Consider the following 8,060-nt stretch of genomic DNA (forward strand, 5'->3'; position numbering starts at 1 on the left):
TCAATCCAACAAGAGGCCTGCTGATCTGGAGAGAAGCCCAGAAAGAAGTCGCTACTGCACACTTAGCCCGAAAGATGCTGACATGCGTGCTACAGTATGTGAGTACAGACACGTGTGTGTGTGTGTGTGTGTGTGTGTGTGTGTGTGTGGGTGTGTTTCAGAGATGGTGATGCTGCAAGGTGGATGTGAAAGCCTGAGAATCTGTCAAGCACTTGTTTGCGGACTGCACATGTACCAATATAAAACATGTTTCTTATCCTTTACTGCAGCTTAGATTTGGGTTATGTAGGTGGTTGGGAAGGACTAACTCTGGGAAATTGCATACATCACAATTAATCTCACTGCACTGATCTCCATCGTGACAGCCTTATCTCTGCGGGCAGGGATTTTGTGTTGTGGCAGCTACATGGTGATTTGCCTTTTTATTTTGTGCGGTAAGCTGACTGTTGTGCTTTGTCCCCTGTCTTCAAGGTTAACTAAGCCTTAGGAAATGTTCATCTGGTAACCACAACTGTTACTGAGTTAGAAAAAAAATTAAGAAACAAATGTTATGTTTGAAATTTCAATTCCCGCCAATTGCTCCATGTGCACACCCCATCCTTTTATACAAAGGAATTATTTCATTGTGTTAAAATATAAACATTATAATCAGCCAGATTACAGAGTAGCATTTGCCCGTGGCTCTTTAACTTAGAACGCTTTAAAGGGACACCTACTATAGCAGAATGGGTTTAAGAAAAAAAAAAAGGACATAGCTCTAACACTGCAACATTTTCTCTCAAAACAGCTGTAAACACACTGGTAAGAGATTTATGCCGTTGATGAATACCAATCAAACTTTACATTATCATAGACAAAATGCCTACAAACTGACCTGGTCAAATTTCATGAAATACTCTTGGTAAGAAATGTCACAATGGTAACATTTAAACACTGTTTAATATTTTTCAGTGAAAATATATTTCAAACATTTTAGAAATATATTTTCTCTCAGCCTCATAGTGCAATTTGAAAATAATGATAGCAGAAGAGCGATAAAGTAGAACATCTCATCTTCATCCGCTTATCCGTATCGCAGAACATATTATTAAATAATGTATTTTTCCAGGGGGCCTAATTTATCAATACTGCATCGATCAAAACCCTTAAATTGTTCTTTAGTATATAGTTTCAAATAAAATTTAAATAGAAAAACTCAGTAAAATGGCCTATTTGCATTTCGAAATGCCACTAATTAACTATATGTGGTCAAAATCAACCCTGGCAAATTGTGTAGACAATGGGAAAATATATTACTGTTCCTTCCTCTGCTTAAGTGACGTCTGACTTCTGTCATGTTGGCTTTGTTGACTGACTGAATGTATTAAACATCTTACAGGTTCAGGCCATGGGAATCATATTTGTTTACCATAAACCGTTCACCATAGACATCTATTTAGATGACAGTTGTTGGTAGACTGCTTCAGTTTAGTTCTAGACATCTCTGCTCCCAAAGTTTTACGCAAGCAAAGCTTGCCCAACAAAGCTGACACCAACACCATCTAGTGAAATTATTCAAGAGGTATTTTGCTAAGTTACAGTTTTTTTTTCTACTTACCCTTTAATCCATAAATATCCAAGTTGTAGGATATGAAGTTGTAGGAACTATGTAGCTTTCTCAAGCTATGTAAAAAAAAAAATAATTACCATGTTTAAAAAAAAATAAATAAAAAATTAAATAAAATCCTTACTGCTTTGCCAATGTTGTATCCAGAAGACGGAAACATTATATACATTTTTATTTTATTGTGTGGGAAACCTTTTTTCCCTCTTTGTCCATTTTCCCACAACGGATTTAGCCTGTGGCTGTCCTCGAGGAAAACGAAAACCACCTCCTTGTTCCTGGGATTTTACTAAGTATAGCCATATATATATATACCTTTTTTCCCTCTTTAGCTCCGATTGGACATTTTTAATTAAGGACATTATTTTTAAGTGCATATGATTGGAGTCATTTTCCACTGACTGCTTAGCTTTTGATTGATAGCATGGATTGTGGGCTTCTTAAAGCAAAACATGAAAGCAAAAGCAGAAAACATATCCATGTGCTCCAGAGGCTCTCCTGATTTCAACAGAGTTATTGTATGAGTTTGTAGGTCCCACAACATGGCAATTATGACTGGAAAACCACCACCGAAGTCCCTGGATGGATTTGGCTATATCTCAGGCCCTGTGTGTGAGCAGGAAATTATTTGAATTATACAGAGCGTTTTTGTCACAAACTGATATTCACAGACATCGTTAGGGCACCACACCTCAGCAAAAAGAGAGCAAATGACGCATTCTGGTTTTGCATTTACCATAATGGCTTATATCGCCTGGCTTGCCAGATTCTACTGAAGAGAGTACAAGGAAGATGATGCGTCCAGCTTGAACACAACAGAATCATGACATGGCCACATTCAATCACGCCTCTGTGACGATTGACCCCTATGTATTCATTTAAATAGAGCTAAGCATAGAATGTGGCCATGTCATGAGTGATGAGTCATTAAGTGATTGTAAGCAGTGTCCAAGGCTGTGTGAAGGGGACAGTGAGTTTGACCAAAAGGTCCTAACTGGACGGAACAGATAAACTCCACTTCCTTCAGCAGTTGCAAGTAAAAAAGCAACAGAAAAAAATAATCAAGCCCCTTAATATTTTGTTCTAGCTGTAAAATAGATGGTACAAAAGGCACCCCTCCACAATCAAATAATGATCACATCATAATTCAAACAAAATATACCATCATGGTATAACATCTGTAAGAGGAAAACATAACTCTGTCATGTGGCCAAAAGCAGGCACCACTAGACAAAATATGCACCATCTGCTGGAAAATCTGTTTCACTCTTTATTATTTTAAACTCTGTGCAGGCTACTTTGAAACAAAACTGTATATCCCCAGGAAACGGATTGTGACCAAATGGTTACCATGAGTCTGCCTGTATGTTTCACCAGTACAACTTCAAGCATCACCATTCATGATGGTTTATGGTGGTGTTTTTTGTCTCAAAGTAATGTGACACTATCCAGTTGATATGTGATATGCGAAAAAGCATCGTGTGATCACAGATTCAGACACTGATTTAGCTTCGCTCATTCAGAAGAGTTACTGTTCTCAGGACCTTCATTAGCCGTTTGGATCTGGTCTGCCAGAGACTGAAATTTGACATGCAAGATCTGACATAAATGATTTGTTAGCTACTGGTACAATAGGAACCATCGAATTTCAGGAATTCTAAGACATTTTCAAAAGGTAGATACTTTAACAGCCAGAGGCCCTTTGTAGCCATACATTTGACCTATGGAGGTTGGTAGAGTAGAGGAGGGGTTCCACAGCCACCCATGACCAATGGGTGGGTCAGATTTTTCAGAATGCCCCGGTCAAGTTTTACCAAAAGAACTGGGTTTACTGCAAACTAATCAAAATCTACATCAACCCTTGAGACAGGCTGGCATCAACAAGGTTTAAAGAAGACTGTAAATCAATACACTGCTACTGTAGCATTTTCATGATGTTAAGATTTTCTTTTTAACAAAAACACTGACTTACAAGACAACTTTGTTCTCCCAAACAGAACCTTTGATGATGTTTAACACAGCAGCACACCACAGACAATGATTGATATTGCAGACACTGCAGCACTTGTCTCTCACCTAATGGAGTTTCAATTGAATCCTTTTTGTTGCTGTCCAATATTTTCACCTGCAAGGCAAGGCTGTACGTTTGTTGTGATCTATAACGAAGAGAATCAAAGGGACCAGACCCACTGTGTTTGTTCCTGAGGTGCATTGGGTATTTAAGATGCTTGTTTTGCACCACGTTAGCACAACTGCGAAAAGCACAGCACAGCTGTCATAATATACTGGAGGGACTATTGATGTTGCTCGTTCCCGGGGAGTAATGAGATGGACTGGTCCTGAAAGTGGTATCCGTGGGCTGTTTGATCACTGGGACACCTGTGTCCGGAAGAACTAGTCACATCAGACCGGTGATATTCGCTAGGACAGAGTCAAGTGGTGCCAACTCAAGTTTTCAGTTGCTCCCTGGTCCTTTCCATTAAAACCAATAATAGTATGGAAGAAAATTCTCCAGTACATGTATGCGTTGTGACTTATTATCTGTGCATGAGTAGCCTGGTGATGTTCCATTTGGGTTGTATAGTGTACAGGGAGTATTGCGTAACAGCTTGTGGAAATGGTTTCCCAACATGGCAAGGACTGATGTGCGTGCTAAAACGTATTCATTGGTATTCATTGTCAACAAATCACCACGGCTTTGCTGCCAGAGTCATAACTGTGCAAACAGAAATGTACATCACATGCAATTATGCATTTTCTGGTATGGACATAATTAAATATAGAAGGGGGTAGGTTTTGTTTATTGTAAGTGTTTTTGACACATGAAAGTTACGGTTTATTGACATTTTCTCCCAGTTAGCCCAGTTATGTTATGCATGACTGCTTAAGTATCCGCAGATGTCATGGCATCGTGCTGTAGCCTCAATCCAAATGTTAAAGTTAACGCATTTCGGCTCGGAGCCTTCCTGGTTTGTATGATAAGAACGGATAAGAATACAGGTTAACAGCATAATGTAAACCCCATTAATGTATGGTTAAGTTAACAGAGGAACAGTGTGTTTTGATCAGTTAGTTTAATGACCATTTCATAGACTTGTCAGGGTAAAACTTGTGTTAATTTTAGTTAATTATTTTGTGTTCATATTTAGTGTGATTCATTTAATAACAGCACTAGAGTCATTACTACTTAAAAAAAAAATGCTAAAATGCATTTGTAAGACGATACCATGGTGCTGCAATCTTCACAATCAAATGAATGAAGCAGAAAGGTCAACATTGCTTTTCCACTCGAAAGGCTTGAAATAATCACCCCATTGTACAACCGTGTCAAGTAATGAAGTGGCTTTAAATATATACAATACATCCTGAAAAATATTTCCGCATATTTAGCATATTCATGACAGCATTGATCGACCAAATGTCAAATATTCCCAGGCCTACCTTACTTGCAGCCCTACCTTAATGAGTACAATTAGGTAAAAATGGACACACTAGGGAACTACTCACTGAGGTGTTACAGAGATCTGGCTTCCTTTTTTCATACCATGCACTAATGCACACACCAGACAAGTCTTTATTTTGTCAATGTTCGCTGATGTAATTGTCTTTCATAGGAAAATGAGGATATTGAACCAAATGGGAAACAGTGATTGTGCTGTACGCATCATTCTTGAATTGTACATAGGAAACTACATACACTACTAAGATGCATTGTACCAACTACTTGGGGCTTAACATATGGATGACATCCACTCATTTTGAATGCTACAATAAAAAATATTTTCAAGTACAATATATTGAAAGGATCAATCAAGGCAAAGAAGGACATTAAAATACCTATCTTACACGTATGCTGTGTGTCACTCAGTGCCATGAAAATCCCTGGTTAAAAAATTAATAGAACAAATGACCATGACAAATGTTGTTTTGAGTGGAGAGAATTGCGCTCTGTGCATGGTTCTCTGCATGGTTCTCTGCATGGCTGATCTCTTTGTTTGTACACCAGTAGCCTAATCAAATAATGTATTTGACTCTATAGTTACAAGGCCGTAAGCAATTTTCTAGTTTTACCTGTCATCTGAACATGGTTCCAAAGGTATGGACCATTCAACATAAGAGTAAACAAACATACAAATGAATGAATCCTAATGACAAAACAATACTGATTGGAAGACAGGTTGGTTGTTCTGTGATCAGCTTGCTGTTAGGGGCTGAAAATGGGTTAGACAAATTAAAACATTAACAATGCTTACATATTTAGCATACATGTATGCTGATGTGAAATGATTGAAGATAGTAATATATTCCAGTGCAAAGATACTTCCTATTTTTGTTGCAGCCCTGAACTAGCTTATCTGATTCGCCTAATCAAGGGTTAGGAGACACAATAGGTTTACAAATCAAAAGTGAGGAAAAGTTTAAAAAACATGCAATGGCTGACACTCACGCTCACTTTGAATCTTGGCCAGTTGTTTCCTCTTGCCATCACTCTGTAAAATGTGTATCTTTTTCTCATCTGTCCACAATAACGTTTTTGGTAATTGTATATCATCTGTAACGGGCAGTCCTTTTTTAAGGCTAACTAATGATTGACATCTGGCAATTTAGCCTATTCAATTCAGAAAAAAAATGATAATGGTGAAAGTGTTCTTTGTCTGGCAATATAGTTTAGTTCTTCAATATTCAACATTCTTTGGTCTTCCACTTTGGACAACCGGTGTTTTCTTTGTTTTAATAATGTTCCATACAACAGTTTTTCGTAAGCCTATGGTTTTTGTCTATTTATCTGACTCATTCTTGCAAAAATGTCTGCCTCATAATGGTTTCCTTGATGTCTATTCACACTTCTTTGGTCAGAAACCAAAAGTAGGGACCAAAAGATGAATCCAAAATCAAATGCAAAGTCTAGAATTTAACATCACACATTCAGAGCTCTCTTATGCCCAAATTACATTATGCTATAGAACACAACTTATTAACCAGAAACACCTGTCAAGCCAATTGTCCTAATGCTTTGTGCTTTGTATGTATAATACGTTGATATTTTCACCTGATTGAAACTGCTTGACTTCAATACAAACTGTTGGACTGTAAAGCCAAAATAAAAATAAAATAAATCACTGTTATTTGCAGGGCACTGTCCGACAGTGGCTTACACTCCTTTTCCTAGGCATTATTTTGTCAAGCTTTTCAATGCTTATGGCACAACGGTATCATTAGGGTCAGAATTATAAAAAGTCAATAAAATGTCAGGTGATTTACAATGGGACAATCTACCCACATACAGTACATGTACAGAATACAGGGGATGAAGGATGCTTGTGCATATAAATGGAGTTGGAGATTTCCAAAAAAGTTGGGACGCTGCATAAAATGTAAATAAAAACAGAATGCAATGATCCAATCATGTATACCCTATATTCAATATAAAATAGTACAAAGACAACATATCAAATGTTGAAACGGAGACATTTATATTTGATGCAAGCAACATAAAAAAAAAATATATGTTGGGACAGAGGCAACAAAAGACTGGAAAAGTGGTGTAAAAAAAAAAACTAAACCTGAATATCACACAACTAATTAGGTTCCAGAGAGGATGGGCCTGTCAGAAGAGAGGATGGGGAGGGGTTCACCACTTTGTGAAAGACTGCGTGTGCAAATAGTGCAACAATTTAAGAATAAGGGTTTGGGGATCTCATAATCTACGGTACATAATATCATTAGAAGATTCAGAGAATCCGGAGAAATCTCTGAACACAAGGGACATGGCTGAAAACCAATATTGGATGGTCGTGATCTTCGGGCCCTTCAGGTGGCACTGCACTAAAAACAGACAATTCTGTAGTGGACACTGCATGGGCTCAGGAACACTTCCAAAAACCAGTGTCTGTGAACACAGTTTGTCGCTGCATCCACAAACGCAAGTTAAAACTCTACCATGCAAAGACGAAACCATAAACTAGATCCAGAACTGTTGTCGACTTATTTGGGTCCAAGGTCATTTAAAATGGACTGAGGCAAAGTGGATAACTGTCCTGTGGTCAAAAAATTATTTTGGGGAATCATGGACACCGCGTTCTCCTGATTAAAGAGAAGATGGACCATTCAACTTCTTATAAGCGCACCGATCAAAAGCCAAATCCGTAATGGTATTGGGGCGCATTAGTCAACATGGCATGGGTGACTTGCACATCTGTGAAGGCACCATTCATTTTGAACAATATATACAGGTTTAGGAGCAACATATGCTGCCATCCAGACAACCTCTTTTTCAGGGAAGGCCTTGATTATTTCAGCATGACAATGCCAAAACACATTCTGCATGTATTAAAACAGCATGGCTCCGTAGTAAAAGAGTCCAATCGCTAAACTGGCCTGCCTGCTGTCCAGACCTGTCACCCATTGAAAATGTTTTTCTCATTATGAAACGAGAAATACGACAAAGGAGACCCCG

Source organism: Esox lucius, chromosome 22, assembly GCF_011004845.1.
Source record: "Esox lucius isolate fEsoLuc1 chromosome 22, fEsoLuc1.pri, whole genome shotgun sequence".
In the NCBI taxonomy this organism is placed as follows: Eukaryota; Metazoa; Chordata; class Actinopteri; order Esociformes; family Esocidae; genus Esox; species Esox lucius.